Source organism: Sapajus apella, unplaced genomic scaffold, assembly GCF_009761245.1.
Source record: "Sapajus apella isolate SASKATOON/1434 unplaced genomic scaffold, GSC_monkey_1.0 scaffold137, whole genome shotgun sequence".
NCBI classification, from domain to species: Eukaryota; Metazoa; Chordata; class Mammalia; order Primates; family Cebidae; genus Sapajus; species Sapajus apella.
Genome location: NW_022437077.1, coordinates 9749 through 26940, shown reverse-complemented (window position 1 = coordinate 26940; position 17192 = coordinate 9749). Strand labels below are relative to the sequence as shown.

The following is a 17192-nucleotide window of genomic DNA, read 5'->3' as shown; positions in this document are numbered from 1 at the left end:
TTGCACCCCCCACCTTGGAATACAGGTCATGGTTAAGTACCAAGGTTTAAAATCTAGGGACCTTAGCCGGGCACGGTGGTTCATGCCTGTAATCCCAGCACTTTGGAAGGCTGAGGCAGGCAGACCACAAGGTCAGGAGATCAAGACCATCCTGGCTAACATGGTGAAACACCATCTCTACTAAAAATACAAATATTAGCCGGGCGTGGTGGCACGCACCTGTAGTCCCAGCTACTCAGGACGCTGAGGCAGGAGAATCGCTTGAACACGGAGGCAGAGGTTGCAGTGAGCCAAGATGACGTAACTGCACTCCAGCCTGGACAACAGAGTAAGACTCCATCTCACAAAATAATCTAGGGACCTTAAACACTCTTAGCAAAAAAACAAAGGTTTAAAATCAAAGACAGGGTCAGGTGTGGTGGCTCACACTTTGGGAGGCTGAGGTAGGTGGGTCCCTTGAGCCAAGGAGTTAAAGACCAGCCTGGGCAACATGGCAATACCCCGTCTCTATTATTAACAAATAAATAAAGATAAAACGTCACCCTAATTCTATCCCTCTTTGACACTTCCTTAATTCATCTGAGCCTCAGCTTCCTTAACTGTAAAATGGGAATAACAACACACCCACATCATGGAATTAGTACGAGAAGAAACAAAGTAATTTGCATATCATCCCATGAAGTACTCAGAAAATATTAGCCAGGCAAACACACCTGGCATCGAGATGGCACTTCCCACTCATGTAGAAGCATCTTTCAGCAGGATCATTACCCTCGGACACAAATGTCAACCTGACATCTTGAAAGCTTGAAAGCTTTCTCTCCCAAGAGCTAAAACGCTCTACTAAATGCCAAGGCTGGCATAATGGCAATGACTGGCTTGGGAATTACTCAGTTAATAAGTGAATACGTGTCAAGGGGAGAGGGGCGTAAAAATTGAAATTCAGTTACAGAACCTGAAAGGTCACATGGACTAGATATAGGAATAGGACTGAGGAATTCTGTACCAATTATTGTCAGAGTTTCTAAGTTTCCCAAGGAGAAGACAGCTAAGGGCCTGTTTTCTTTTGTTCTTTTTTTGAGACGGAGTCTTGCTCTGTCCCTAGGCTGGAATGCAGTGCTGTGATCTTGACTCACTGCAACCTCCATCTTCTGGGTTCAAGCGATTCTCCTGCCTCAGCCTCCTAAGTAGCTGAGATTACAGTCGTGCACCACCACACCCAGTTCATTTTTCGCATTTTTAGTAGAAACCGGGTTTCACTATGTTGGCCAGGCTGGTCTTAACTCTTGACCTCAGGTGATCCACCCTCCTCGGCCTCCCAAAGTGCTGAGATTACAGGCATGAGCCACCACACCCAGCCTCGGGACCTATTTTCTAACTGCAAGTAGAGAAAAACACATTGCCAGGTTCGTAAGACGGCAGATTAGTCACTACATCTCCTTTTGAGGACCCATCTCTTTCCCAGTGGGGACGGTATTTGGTGGGTCCAGGTGTCCAGGTATTAGCCCTCCCCTGGCCAGAGGGCAGAGACATGCAGGTGGACTTTGCCCTGTTGTCCCTGAGGAGGCTCTGCGCTAGCTCCACTCTCCAGAGCAGCCTAGACCTCCAGCCTTCCCACCAATACCGTGGGAGCGCCAGCAGACGAACAGACCCCCTGCAGACCATCTCTTTCCCACGCAGAACGAAGAACCCTGACCTGGGTCATGTCACGTGGGAACAGAGGCCCTGAACTTACCAAAAAAAGTAGGCTGAGGAAAACACACATGTTCACTGAGCCTAGAGATCATCATACTGTGGACTCTCAGATAACTAGGACTGAAGGAGAGATAAGCCTTCATCCCAGTCAGCTTCACAGACATCATATTTTCACCATGCAGACTCAGCCCTGGGAACCTCAGCAACCCCGACCTTGACCCCAGACCTTTGCATAGCCAAGTGGGGCCAGCACAAAGGTGCCCAGGAAACAGATGCTACCACCACCACCACTCACGCTGGGGCACAAGAGCTTAGTTTCACATAATGACAACCACCCCAGGAATCCTTGGGGAAAGTTCTCCCTCAAAACACGGTGACCCCGTCCCCCCAATGATTCCCTACCAAAGCAACAACTCCCAAGCACCCGAGAAAATCCCTCCAAACACCTGCAGAACAGCTTTCTCAAATGTCGCAGAGGCCAACAGGACAGGAAGCTTGCAGGGTAGTGCAAAGCACCGGACTCTTAGACAAAGAGAAGCGAATTCCTATCTGGTCCCGAGCCTGCCTGCTGGACAACCCTACACAATTCTTCACTGTGCCTGCTCTGAGCAGGGGTTCTGCCTGGGCACGGTTTCCTCATCTGCCTCCAAACCTTCTTCCTAGAGGCTGCAAGTGGGAAAAATGGCAGAACATTCTCACCACCTGACAGACATAGCAATCAACGTTCACTGTCTCTAAATTGATGCAAATCACAGCTAACATTTTGGAGCAGCCACCCTGTCCCAGGAACCGTGCTGAGCACTCTATCTGTGTAAGCAAAGTTCATCTTAGCCAGAACCTTCTATCTTTATCATCCCCATTTACAAAAGGACACTTAAATAACTCAGCTAGAAAGGGGGCAAGACAGAACCAGGAAATCTGGCTCTAGAAGCCAAGTGTTTTAAACCACAATGGCACCGTGCCTCTCAAACAGAAGGGGTAAGCACAGTGATCCAGGTGTGCTTTTGAAAGCTGGCACCATAGTGTGCACTCACAGTACCAACTACTCGGGAAGCTGAGGCAGGAATATCACTTGGGCCCAGGAGTTAAGAGGCTGGAGTGTGCTGTCATGACAGCTCTGAATAGCCCACAGTTGAGACTGCACTGCAGCCTGGGCAACACAATGAGATTCTATTTTTAAAAAAGGCCAGGCCCAGCGGTTCACGCCTGTAATTCCAGCCCTTGCGGAGGTCAGGAGTTCAAGGCCAGTCTGGCCAACAAGGTGAAACCCCATCTCTACTAAAAAATACAAAAATTAGCTGGGTGTGGTGGTGCATGCCTGTAATTCCAGCTGCTCAGGAGGCTGAGGCAGGAGAATCACTTGAACCTAGCAGATGAAGGTTGCAGAGAATCTAGGTTGGGCCACTGCACTCCAGCCTGGGCGACAGAGCGAGACTCCGTCTCAAAAAGAATAAATTCAAAGAAATTTTTTTTTAAAAAGAGACCAGCCAGCATTCTAGCAGAGCAAGAAATAAATAAGAATATACAAAGTGAGGACAAAGGCTATGAACAAAATCAGAGTGACAGAGGAACACTCTGGATGCTGGAAATGTTTAATTATCTTGATCTGGGTCATGGTCCCACAAGTGCAAACGTGAGTTAAAGTTCATCAGACTGTACACTGTAGATCAGGTTAAAATGTACCAGAAAATAGTAAACGAATGGTGAACAGTGGAAGCCAGTCTTCTCACTGTCGGAGTAGGAGGTTACAGAGAAACTAGGGAAGAAGGCCAGAATGATCCATGCAGGAATGGGAAAGGGTCAGACGGGAGCATGAACTCATGTTTAGCTGATAGAGGCACAGATGGATACATGTAAAAATGTTTACAGATGTGTGTATATATGCTTCCTTATTGTCCAGTGAGAGAATCTACAAGCAAGGTGGCTCACGTCTGTACTACCAACTCTTTGGGAGGCTGAGGTAGGCAGATCACCTAACGTCAGGAGTTGGTGAACAGCCTGGCCAACGTGGTAAAACTCTGTCTCTATTAAAAATACAAAAATTGGGCTGGGCGCGGTGGCTCAAGCCTGTAATCCCAGCACTTTGGGAGGCCGAGGCGGGTGGATCACAAGGTCAAGAGATCAAGACGATCCTGGTCAACATGGTGAAACCCCGTCTCTACTAAAACTACAAAAAAAAAATTAGCTGGGGCCGGGCGCGGTGGCTCAAGCCTGTAATCCCAGCACTTTGGCAGGAGAATTGCCTGAACCCAGGAGGCGGAGGTTGCGGTAAGCCGAGATCGCGCCATTGCACTCCAGCCTGGGCAACAAGAGCGAAACTCCGTCTCAAAAAAAAAAATACAAAAATTAGCCATGCATGGCAGCACACACCTGTAGTCCCAGCTACTTCAGAGGCTGAGACAGGAGAATCATTTGAACCCAGGAGGTGGAGGTTGCAGTGAGCCAAGATTCTGCCACTGCACTCCAGCCTGGGCAACAAAACAAGACTGCATCTCAAAAAAAAAAAAAAAAAAGTGTGGTGCTTTGATGAGCCAGATGCCTTTCACTATGTATGCATTATCTCATTTAAAGTATTTGGGAGCCAAGCATAGCGGCTCACGCCTATAATCCCAGCACTTTGGGAGGCCGAGGTGGGCAGATCACTTGAGGCCAGGAGTTCCAGACCATCCTGGCTAACATGGCAAAAAGTCATCTCTACTAAAAATACAAAAATTAGCCAGGCATGGTGGTGCATACCTGCAGTCCCAGATACTTGGAAGGCTGGGTCAGGAGAATCACCTGAACTTGGTAGGCAGAGGTTACAGTGAGCTGACAATGCACCACTGCACTCCAGCCTGAACGAAAGACAAGACTCCAACTCAAAAAAAAAAAAAAAAAAAAAAGAGAGAGAATCTAGAAGCAAAAATATTCCAGTAGCAATGAGCACACTTGGCTGGACACGGTGGCTCATGCCTGTAATCCCAGCACTTTGGGAGGCCGAGGCAGGTGGACCACAAGGTAACGAGTTCCAGACCAGCCTGGCCAACATAGTGAAACCCCATCTCTACTAAAAATACAAAAATTAGCCAGGCATGGCAGTGGGCACCTGTACTCAGGAGGCTGAGGCAGGAGAATTGCTTAAAACCGGGAGGTGAGAAAAAGAAAAAAAAACCGAGAGGTGGAGGTTGCAGTGAGCAGTGATCATGCCACTGCACTCCAGCCTGAACAAAGTGAGACTCTGTCTTTAAAAAAAAAAAAAAAAAAAAAACATGAGCACACTTAGTGCCATATCTTGGTTTCTAATACCATTCTCCAAAAAAAGAAACCAGGATTCATACAGAACTGGATGATTCTAGGGCTGAGGCAAACACATACAAGATGAGCCTTCAGCATCACATAGTGCCAGAAGGCAAGAAAGTGCTCAATAAATAAATAAACAGGCCAGACATGGTGGTTCACACCTGTAACCTCCCAACACTTTGGGAGGCCAAAGTGGCAGGATCACTTGAGCCTGGGAAATTCAAAACCAGCCTGGGCAACCAGCCTAGCAAGACTCCATCTCTATAAATAAAAAGAACAAAAATTAACCAACTGTGGCGATGCAACCCTGTGGTCCCAGCTACTTGGGAGGCTGAGGCAAGAGGACCGCTTGGGCCCAGCAGGTCACGGCTGCAATGAGCTGTGACTGCGCCACTGCACTCCAGCCTGGCAGCAAAACGAAGCTCTGTCTCAAACAAACACATAAACAAACCTGCAACGATGGAGTCTGTCAAGGGGACACAAGAGCCAACGGAAAGAGCTCCCAACTGCCAAAGCTGGAATGATTTGAGCAATAAAACAAATAGGTAGTATTGGATTACAACCCACAGTATAAAGTAACCATCCCAGAGTCCATACTAAGAGAGATAAATGACTGAATAAATACATGAGGGAGAAGAGACCAGTACCCCATACAGAACAATTCTAAATTTTTTTTTTCAGACAGTCTCACTGTCACCCATACTGGAGGGCAGTGGTGCAATCTCAGCTCACTGCAACCTCCACCTCTCAGGTTCAACTGATTTCCCTACTTTAGTCTCCCAAGTAGCTGGGATTATAGGTGTGCAATTTTTGTGTTTTTAGTAGAGATGGGGTTTTGCCATGTTAGCCAGGCTAGTCTCGAACTCCTGGCCTCAAGTGATCCACCCACCTCAGTCTCCCAAAGTGCTGGGATTACAGGTATGAGGCACTGCACCTGGCCCCAGATAATTGATGTCAAGCCTCTGCTTTCGAGGAGGTGGAGCATGACTCCTGACTCCTTAAGCGTGGGTGACGCTTTTTTGTGACTTCCTTCCAAAGAGCAGAGGATGGAAAGAGAAGAAAGCTCTACCATACCCAGATGGTCATGGTCACCATCAACAGTGATTTTTTTTGGGGGGGGAACAGTCTCATTCTGTCTCCTAGGCTGGAGTGCAGTGGTACAGTCTCGGCTTGCTACAATCTCTAACTCCACCCCAGGTTCAAGTGATTCTCCTGCCTCAGCCTGCCAAGTTGTTGGGACTACAGGTGCCTGCCACCACACCCAGCTAATTTTTGTATTTTTAGTAGAGATGGGGTTTCACCACGTTGGCCAGGCTGGTCTCGAACACCTGACCTCATGATCTGCCTGCCTCGGCCTCCCAAAGTACTGGGATTACAGGCATGAGCCACCACGCCCAGTGACATGCTATCGTTTTTTTTTTTCTTTTTTATGATGGGGTTTCACTCTTGTTGCCCAGGCTGGAGGGCAATGGTGCAATCTCAGCTCACTGCAACCTCCGCTCACCTCAACCTCCACCTCCCACGTTCAAGTGGTTCTCCTGCCTCAGCCTCACAAGTAGCTGGGATTACAGGCATGTGCCACCATACTCAGCTAATTTTGTATTTTTGGTAGAGATGGGCTTTTCCATGTTGATCAGGCTGGTCTCAAACTCCTGACCTCAGGTGATTCACCTGTCTCAGCCACCCCTTCAAGTGCTGGGATTATAGGCATGAGCCACCATACCAGTGACATGCTGTCTTATAACAATCCTCAAACTGCGTTTTGATTCAGATACCTTTAGGGAGTCACCTTGTGCCACACTCTGTAGCCAAATGGGAATCTCGTTCCGGTAGTCTGCATAACCCTCTCAGCCACTTCCTTCCTCCCCATAACTTCCAGCCCAAGCACTCAGTGACTTGTTGAAGGAATGAAAACATCTTGGTACAACCATTAAGTTTGGAGATGAGCCTTTTCATCAACCAAAGATATGAAAAATACTCCAGTAGCTCATTTGTAAAAGCACCCTGAAGACAAAAGTAAGTAACTGCTTCCTTTTGGGAAGCCTCATAAAATCTCTTTCACACAGACCAAATGAGAAGTACCAATCCCTCAATTAGAAGATATTCAGGAGTCTACTCCAGGCTTGTGAATACACACATAAATTGTGTTTGCCCTCATTTGCTAAATTTTGAACTAAATGGAAACACTGGCCCCGGCATCCCAGCAAGCTCTACATTTCCGTTTTATCTCTAACCCAAGACCACCATTTTCCAATGAAGCGGCCTGACTTCATCCCACTTCTGGGATTCCAAAGAGGCCTGTTGTTAAAATCAGAAAACGAGCGGCAGCTAGAGGCTCTGGTGGCTTCCAGAACATGCTTTATTGAAACTGTGGCTCCTGAAAATCACCCTACGGAGAGGTAGCCAGCAGCTCTCCGTCATAACACACAGGTAAAATTCACTGTCAGGACAGCTCCTGACAAGTCAGGACACCTACACAGACACCAGGGAAAGAAAACCAAAAGGAGAGAGTTCTCCATAAATCAGGTTCATCCATCAAAAAATCTTCTATCTGAAAACCCAAGGAGAGTTACAATATCGGCTCAGAGAGCCACACTCCATTGCTCTACAACATAAAGAAATTCCAATTTCCTCCTTAGCTCTAGAATAGATAATACAAGATTTTTACTTACCTTTGGAGCGAGTAGAGATATCCATGCCCTCTACCACCTCCTGTTCTGCTTTTACTTCCTCTTCAGCCAAACTGAAACAGAGCAAATTACGTTCATGTTTAGGTGGGCTGAGAACTTATCCCATGGGGGCAGCTATCTGGAAGTTCTGGCAACACGCCCACCTTAAGGACATTCCCTCATCCTTATCCAGGGGTGGGGGAAGGAAACCCACACCTGATTTCAACAAAGTGTGAAGAGTCCTAAAGGGGTTTTTTTAAACCCTATGTTGTTCTTTTTTTTTTCTTTAAGTCAAATTACTATTCCAGTTGTCATGCTATTGGGGGAATGCAAAAGGCAATTTTTTAGACACACAATTACAACCTACCCCTGTGGGCCTATAAGAACCCAGCCTTCAAATAAACAAGCTTCTCATTGTTAACACAAGGTTCAAAGGCAGGCAGGCTGGAGGTGTTTTGCAGGGTATCCAGAGTTCTCATCTCTGAATACTTTAGGGCAAAGAGTAAGATTTCCCACACCTTCCCCTAAATCTTACAATTCCCTGATGAGGCAGGAACATTAAAAAAAAAAAAAAAAGATACAGGTTAAATTACAAAGCAGAAAAATATGCCCAGCTAGAAGCTAAAGACCTGGGCTCAAAACACTGAACCGGGGAGCACTGATTCCAGGAATCAGAACCAGGTCTCCACACTTCCAACCCGCTGAATGCTTCCTCTCTACAGCGGGCACAGCTTACTACTGAGTTGTGACTAATTATCCCCCACCACAAAAGTGGAATGTGGAAGGATTATTCAAAAGACAAAGGCTAAGAGTGGAGGGTTGGGGAGAGAAGCAAATAAAGCAAGCCCCTTTGCTGGGAGGGTCTGTCACCCAGAACATTCTCCCTCTCTCTGCTGGAACTGGAGTTGAAAGAGAGCCGGCCGTATCAGATCTTCCTCCTACAGAGAACTCACAAACTGAACCAACGGAAAAAAAATAGAGTTCTGCTTTCATAGGTGCAAATGGTTTGAGGTGCTAGAACTTTCCAAACATTCAGGCTGACACTGAAGTAGTATGAAACTGGGCATTTACTCCAGAAGCAATTCCATCAGACTGTGGCTGGTCCCACAGGAAGAAATGGGTGCATCACCAACTGATATGGCTGGAATTTTCCATTTGGAAGACTCAAAGCGAGGACAGGAAGGAGGCTGGGGAAGAGAGAATGTCCTGTCTGTGTTCTGTGGTCTGGGACTGTGACGAGGCAAAAGACAGGCCCAAAAGGGCAGCCTCATGTCTCGAACCCTAGTATAAGGAGAAGATTTTAGGAGAGTTCCACGTTTATTAGGAGGAGAGTTTTTACAATGAGAGCTAGATAGAAAGGAAAAGATTCTAGCTCCAATTTAAATTATAGGAGCTTGAAGACCTCAGACTTAACTTGTCCCAGCACAGAGAAGAAAGGTAGTTGGGTTTAAATGAGAATATTAACACATTTAGCCATCAGATATTGAACCCGGTTAACAATTTCATTTACACAGCATCTGTAAAGAAAGCCTGTGATACAAATCACCAAAGAAACAACTGACATGTTGTCACAAATGGTTTTCATCAGGAGAAAGCAGCCTACTAAATTTAAACACATCACTTATATGCAACAATACAATGGTGATTTATTGAAGGTGATTTCAGCACTAATGTGTTCTATTCCGACTTAAGGAGAAAACGTTCTCAACTCAGAAACACACTCTGCCTGAAACATACACAGGCTGTCCAACTGGATGCTTGGGGTGACTGGAAATATATCTCAACAAAAAGCCCCATGCAGCCCTCGGAGATGGGTAGACAGTTAACTTCAAAGGAACAAATAGCAACCTTGATCTTTTCTAGTAACTAGAATTCTGTTTCCCTCTCTCTCATGAAGCATGTGAAATTCTAAACTTCTTGAAACCGATCCCATATTTTGAGTAATAGAGAAAACGCTAAACTGAAATCTACAGTGGTGAGGGAAACAATTATGCAGAGCTGAGCCAAAAAAACCCACTTGAAGGATTTCTGCAGCGATGAAAACATTCAAAGGTGTATTGATCACAGAGGAAGGCTGCATTCAAGGGAACAATTATTTTGCTTGTAACAGCCTAGAGGAGCTGAATACTTCAGGCAGGAATGCTGCTGAGAGATGAGGAAAATGCAAACTAGTTTTATTTGCTTCTGAGCTTTAAGATAATCAATGCTGGAGCAGAAGAGAGAGGGAAAAAAAGTTAAGCTGTTTTATCTTTCCAAGTATTACAAGTGGGCACCATAATCACCCAACTTTAGCAATAGCACCACCAGCTTTAGCGCAGGATTCAAGCACAACAATTTAAGAAAACCATCTTTTTCACAGATCAGCAAACCATCCTTTCAAAAGGAACCCGTGCACACACATGCATGCACACTCACACACACAATAACTTGTATTTGACTAAAGGAAACTGCAGTGTCTATGCATTAAAAGGAGGAGAAAAAAAAACACTTCATTTACAAAAGCAAAGACCAGAATGCAAAATTAGTCATTTTGAATAGCCACATCTAAAGGGACTTCCTTTTTCCTACACCACTGATTTCGGTTTTGCTTTTTTTTTGTTTGTTTTTTCTTTTTTTTTTTTTTTTTTTTTTTTGGTTTAACGTGAAGAACTCGTATGCTATTAGGGGAAAAACATGAATATTACATCAAAAGTAGTGGCAAGAAAAGATCTGTACCTGTCTGAATTGCCCCACAGATGTTGGTCAATTTTGGTTAAGAACTGTTCAGTCATTTAGGGGGGAAAAAAACAGTTAAATAATTGTTAAAAAGAAAAGGCAGCTGCATCTGGAGAAAATACTTTGAACTTCTGTCATTAATACATTAAAGTCTCAGAACATATACAGCTTATTTCCTTCCATATCTGCTAGCTTCCAGCAACCCTGATGATTTAAATCAAAAACAATGGGACAACAAGGTCTTGTTTCAAACTGTCATTACTTTTTTTCCCTTTAAAAGGTCTGTTGAGGAAACTGGGGGCCCTCTAAAGAAAAGGGTAAAATTAGCTGAAAAGCAAACAACAATTTCTCACTCCAACAAGAAAACACACTATCAACTAGTTATATACATTGTATACATCACCACCTCTTACATTCATATTTAGCCAAGTCACTTGCCTGTAGATTTCACAAACTGATACATTTCAGGCAATTCAAAGAAATAACAGTACCTGCAAAGACAACCAAGACCACCCCATCCCATCCCATCCCAAAAAGAATAAAAGATTTCTCCCCTAGTGCCTAAGCAAGAAAACCTATGCTTACTTCTTAACCTGCATGCACTGAAAAAAGAGCAATTAAAAGTTGCAGATGAACTACTGCACCTCCAGGATGCTTTAAGCCTTCTGATTATTAATTCTGAGGACTCAGAGATGGTCCGTAATTCCCAGGAATCTCATCTCAACACTTCCAAGAGAAAAAAAAGAAAGCATCTAATTTTGACAGAAAAATGCCTAGATACACAATGCCCACATACTTCTTTTCCCCAAGTGCCCCTACTATTTGACTTTTAAAGAAGAATATCTAAGCCATCTAGAATACATAACCAACATGCACACAACTCTGGTTCTACAGATGAGGATCATAGCACAGCAATTCAAGAATCATGCATCATTCGAAAGGACTTTTTCCTGGTTTTTACTTTCATTCAAAATACCAAAATGGTCCAGGCTGGAAGAAATATTTAATCCCCAAGGCATAACATCTTCCTCTTCTAGATTACAAAATAGTGAACATCAAAATTAAAAACCATGCTTCCCTAAATCTGCAATTAATTTTTTAAGAAATTGGGGTGGGGGGGAATGGTTAGCAGAGCAGCTTTATATAAGCACTCACCTAAAACAGGCAGAGTCATCGGTAGCTAAGCTATTTATGCAGGATTCTTAAAATGGCGTCTGGCAACACTGCCTCATTCCTGTGTTGAAGCTAAAATGGTAGCAGTTTGTTCAATAGCTGTAGCTCTTGTTTAAGCAGCCCTGCTAGTTTCAAAGCCACCTTCCTAAATACCAGAACTAGGAAAAGCTGAACCAAAGGACACCAACAACCCAACGTTTAGAAGCTTAAAAAAAACTCTGCAATGACAGGGAGAGTTTGTGAAGTCACAGGTTCCTAAGGAAAAGCCTTCTCTTGCAGATCCTGAGCCTTCAAGATGAGGCTCTGTGATGAGGCCCCCTTGCCCTCGAATTAGGTGGGTAGAAGGTTAGGAATTGTGCAGCCCCGTGGCACAAACTGCAGCCGGACAGGTGTCTGTGCAAACACAAAAATGTTCCCAGGGAGCAGGCTGGGGGGAGGCGAGGAGGAAGCCAGGTCCCCCTTCTCTTCTCAGTCTATTAGAAACCAGCTTTGCATTCATACCAAAAAGGAGCTAGGTAAAATGAAAGTGCTTCAAGGACAGCAGGCATCTGAAAAGCCAAGCAAAAGGGCTGCACCTCAGTCTGCGGCCAAGGTAAAATCAAAATGCTGTTTATAAGCCTGCAAACAGCCAAATACCCAGCCCTCTGAAGCCACCAGTCCTAAGACAGTTAACATCAAGGAAAGACAATCCGAGTCTGCAGAGGAGAAACACAAGGAAAACATTCCCTTATCCAATGCACAGGATACTCACACATTAGATTTCTGACCACCCCCAACAGAGCCTGAGAATTAACAATGGGTTTTGCAAAACCCGATTTCAGAGGCCGAACTAACAGCCTGAGTAGATAACGTCATTTACTGTTACAGGTCTGAGCACTGGCCTCAGAACTCCTCTGGTGCTGGGAGTGAGGAGTTTCAAGGTGACTGCTTTTTAGCTCCAGGGGAGAAAGGAGGGCACAGCGCCCAAGGCCGTGCCAGGGCAAGGACGGACCACTGGCCCCCACCGGCCGGTAGGTAGGTAATCTGGATGGGGGGGCAGGCTGGCAGCACACTGGCTGCAGAGCTGGCATGGCCACTGCCTGCTTGTTTGTCTGCAAGGAGAGTGGGAAGTAGGGGGGAGGGCAACCATAATCTTAGCAACCTGAAGCCAAGGGTGAACCCTTGCTCAGATTTTGCATTTTAAAAGCAACCAAAGGGCTTCGAAACATATTCCCTTTTTAAATCTCTGCTGTGCAGTAGCGAAGGCCCCTTTGAATGTATCTTTCTTCCAGGGTCAACCAGAGGCAAAGCCAGATTGAGGGTTCCCAGGCTGACAAATGTCTGCTGCCTCTGCCACAGGAGAGAGAAGGGGAAAGAGGGCAAAAGAAACAAAGACATCACACATTGGAAGTGGCTGGACTTTTAAAAACCTACCTTGGGTTTTCTACTACCCCGCTTCCTAAAAAGGTTAGGTTCCTGCCACCCCGCTTCCTAAAAAGTGTCTCCCCCCCGCCACCCTATCCTATTTAAGACCTGACGCAGTCTCCCCACTGGTTCTCCCAGGGAAAGAAAAGGGGGAATGTTTTGTTTAAAAGAAAAGGGGTTACAAGAAAGAAAGGGAAAAAAGCTATTGTTTTCATCCCTAATTTATAATCCAAGAGGCCCCCAATTGTTTCTTTTCTTTCTGACTCAAATCTTTGAGCTGTTAATTATAAAAGTAACTGGACTTGGCGCCAATGGGCTAACTATGTTCAGGCTCAGCAATTAGAAAAACTCTGTAGAAAGTTTACTGAGTGATTACATATAATTAATTCCTAGTTACAGACTGAACAGTGACCATTTTCTGGAGCTAATAAAAGCAGTTACTCCCCCTCCCCCACGTGAATGCCACTTAATTTCCCCAAGCAGAAAGTGAATCCATCCTGGAGGGTCTTGAAGGAAAAAAAAAAAGGAGAGGAATCAAAAGCTTCAGTGTGTCTGTGTTTGCTCCTTGCAGCTGTGTATCCTCTTTGGGGACTGAGGAGGCAGAAGGAGAAAGGAAAACAGCCCAACATTCTGTTCCTCCCTCTGCAATTTAGAAATGTGGCAGAGAGAACATTCTACCTTGATGAGAAAAAGAACAGGGGCTGGGGGAAAGCAGGGAAGAAAGATGACCTAGGAATGGAAGGTAGGAGACTCTTCCGCTTGGCACATCTGCTTTTCCTAAAAGAAACAAAGATGGTAGAAATTTCCAGAAGGCCCGTTCTTAGTTCGGCCACTGCAATTGTCAATCTTTAACCTTTCCTCCAAGTCTATTGGTTTAAAAGCTAGAGTAGAAGAACCCCATTGGGCTGCTCTGGGAGCCAGCACTGCCGTCCCTACCTAGTCCTGCTGCAATGCAGACATTTATCCGCCCCCCCCCCCCACTTCCTGAAACTGGAAAATAATGCTACTTTGAAAGCAATTAACTTTTTACAGACTCATGCTTGGTGGGGGCCACAGTACCACAGGAAAAGTGGCTAGCTTGGTCCAGGGTTGGGAACTTGCTGGGGGTTATACATTTGAAAACAGATCTTGGCTCTCCAAACCTGTGGGAGCCATTTTAATGCAAGCTTTTAGAGGACAAATGCCTTGCCCTGAAGTTCCCTTCCAGCCCAACAAACACAGTATTATGCAAACGTTGAAGGCACCAAACCAGGAGTCTTATGATTAGACATTGCTTCTAGGGAGGCCACAAGAGCCTCAATATGTAATCTCCATTTACAGCAAGGAGATAAGAACAAAGAAAATAGCTGAGTGTCTGAACTTACTTGTTTGGGGCAGTGGCACTGCTCAGTTTTAAGTATATAACATCATGAACTGCCTGCAGTTTTATTCTAAGAAGCTAAGCTGGCCTGCCTTGCACAGACTTTTCTCAACTTAGAATGTGGTACATTTCTCCTGATTAAATGAGCCTTTTTCCAATTTGATGTCAGAAAGTGGGCTACTGGACACACATTTGAAAGAAAAAAGATTACTGACTCCATAAAGTTGACATAACACAGCAACTGAATATATATTGCCTGCATTCACAGTCATGCTGGATTGGTCTCCAAGCTGAAAATTTACATAGTGAACTTCTAGGGAAATTCTGAAGGTAATGCTAAACAAGACTCTACTTTTTCCACTTAACTTCTAGCTGCAGCCTAAGGAGAGCAAGGGAAATGTAAAAAGTGAGAAATCTTATGTGAGGCCAGCATGCATACAGATGTGTGGATCAGACCTGGAAAAAGGCCGAAATGTGTGTCAGTGAGTCCTGAAATCAAACGCAGTGTGGTGGTGGATGAGATTTTATACTGTATATATAAAAATCCTAAAACATGAGCACTGACAACCACCCCCCCCCAAAACACACATACCACCACCACCACCAGCTTCTGCCCCCCACCCCATGTTTTTAGGGCTCTGCACCTCTAAGCACAAACAGTTTCATGACATTTCACAAGCACATCACCTACTCACAGGTTGAATATCCAAACAAACCCCATTAAAGGTCTAGAGTCAAGTCACAATGAACTGAACATTTCTCCCCTGACTGGGGGTAAACAGGAAGTGTAATCTTCAATCCTAGCTGCAGGTTATCAGGGAAAACAGTGAATTCAAACAGTCACCTAAAATCAAGACACTCTTTTAAAAGGCCCTTGTTCTGTTCCTGCTAAGGAAGCCCCAAACTCCTGTAGCCAAGACCCCCTCTTACAATCAGACCCCAAATGTTCACAAAACTCTTCAAACATGGTCACAGAGGAAATGGATTGCTTTACTTACCCAACAAATGTTCAAGCAACCGTCTCATTTTTCCACAGTTAGGAAGAGAGAACAGGCTGGCAGATTTAGGACTTGATCAAAAAGGAAATTTTTTTAAACAGTTACATGGTATTATTAAACACACAACATCAACACCACCACAACCCAACAACTGAATATGGAATGCTGTCAGGAGCCACAGACATGGTTTTCTTTCCTCTACACTCCATCACACACAACAGAGGAGGATACAATGTATAAAAGGGAGAGGAAAAGGAAAAGATAAAAGGTAACATTAGTTCCTTGAAAAATCATGCAAGAGTAGAAAGCTAAGGGATTCAGAGTCCTTGCAGATTTTTTCCTTTTTTTGTTTTTTGGTTTTTATTTTTTTTTTTTTTTTGCAGGATGTTGTCCAAGCTCTCTCTCTCCCCCCACCCCCCAATCCCCATCCCTACTCCAAAAACTTCCTCCAACACTTTCAGAAACATTTGCTGGCTGTAGGCTGGCTTGCAGAACACTGTAGCAACCTCAGTCAAGAAAACAGGCTGAACAAAGTAGTTTCAAGTGCAGAAGCTCTTAGAATAAGAGAAGCTCCGTGTACAGACACCACCACCCACCTAGGCCCCAGGAGCTAGACTCTCCTTAGCACTGCTCTGCTGAGGGCTCAGTTCTTTTTGCAAACACGCTCCTCTCTTGTCAAAACTTATCCAGCCTTCCCAGAACCTCTTTGGAGAGGCAAACTTGCCTGCGCTGCTGTCTGCCATGAGCTCTCCTTGGAGAGGAGCCTGCTTGCTTACCTTCCATTTTCTTCCCCCAGCAGGGCATGTGGCAAAAGAGAAGACAATAGTGCAGGGAGGGAGGGGGGACTGCTGAGAGAGAGAGAGAGACAGAGAGAGAGAGAGAGAGAGAGAGAGAGAGGAAGAGAGGGAAAGAAAAAAAAGAAAAAGAAAAGAAAAGAGCTTCTTTTTTGGCATACCAGCATCTAGCTTCAAACTCTTCCAGAAACACCATGTCCTAGTGGAAGGAAAGGTGTGCCAGGCCCTTGCCAGTTTGCAAAATCAAGCTATGGCTAATGGCTACTGAGCCATGTGACCCAAGAAAGCAAAAAAATTCTCTCTAAACAGTTCCAAGTTAACATAAGTGCTCTGGGGGTGAGTGTGGCACGGCCAGCCACAGAGAAATCACACTGCTCGCCCACAATTCGGATGTCTCAGAGGGAGGGGGAAAAAAGATGGTTAAAAAGTCGAGCTTACCTCTGTGGATGCATTGTTAACACTGTGTAATGTCAATACTTATAAAACATGGAGGACAGGCTCCTAGTTCTCACAGAAAAAGGGTTTGGCACTTCGGCTGATGATCTGGCCGCCTAATAAAAGCTCATCCCCGATTGGCTGCCCCGGCAAATCGGAGTGTAAAGCCGCCCCGGATTGGCTGAAACACTTCCTGAGCGATTATCTTTGTGAGGCTCGGGTGAGCAAGAGCCATCCTGTGCATAGAAAAAGACAGGCTAAGCTAGGCCTTTTGCAGCAAGAAAAACTTGGGAAAGGGGCCCCCACACGCACTTCTCCCACACCCTGGCTAGATTTCCGGGCACGGGCCAGCCAGGGCAGCCAGCCTGACCTGCTCCAGGGAAGCCCGAGGCCCAGATGCCCTTGGGAAGAGAGTTTCTTGGGGTGGGCTGGGACGGGTCACCCTCACCTGCCCCCAGAGAAACGGCTCTTGTCCAGGGAGGAAGGCCAGCCCTTTTCTAGAACAGTCCAGCAGGGTGACTCTCCAAGGGGAAGAGGAAGCTGGGGAGTGGGGAGGCCAGGGGAAACAGCCAAGGGGGCCAGAAGAAAGGGCTTGAGGCAGGCCTCTGAGGAGCTGGGGGAAGCAGGCAGCCCGGGGGAGCCCCGAAAAATCAGCAGGGAACATCCCTGG

The 17192-nt window shown here is 45.6% G+C and overlaps 1 protein-coding gene across 19 annotated transcripts in view; it reads right to left on the bottom strand.

The window, feature by feature from the left end:
- Nucleotides 1-16928, bottom strand: part of ZMYND8 (zinc finger MYND-type containing 8) — a 138187-nt gene extending 121259 nt beyond the window's left edge. For 2 of the 19 annotated variants that reach the window (XM_032263593.1, XM_032263606.1), the window contains exons 1-3: nt 16526-16916; nt 15294-15364; nt 7647-7717 (exon numbers count right to left, since the gene is read on the bottom strand). The gene's annotated coding sequence lies outside the window, so the exon portion shown is untranslated. The other 17 variants (XM_032263591.1, XM_032263604.1, XM_032263598.1 and 14 more) reach the window with 14 other exon arrangements.
- Between the last annotated feature and the right edge of the window lie 264 nt (nt 16929-17192).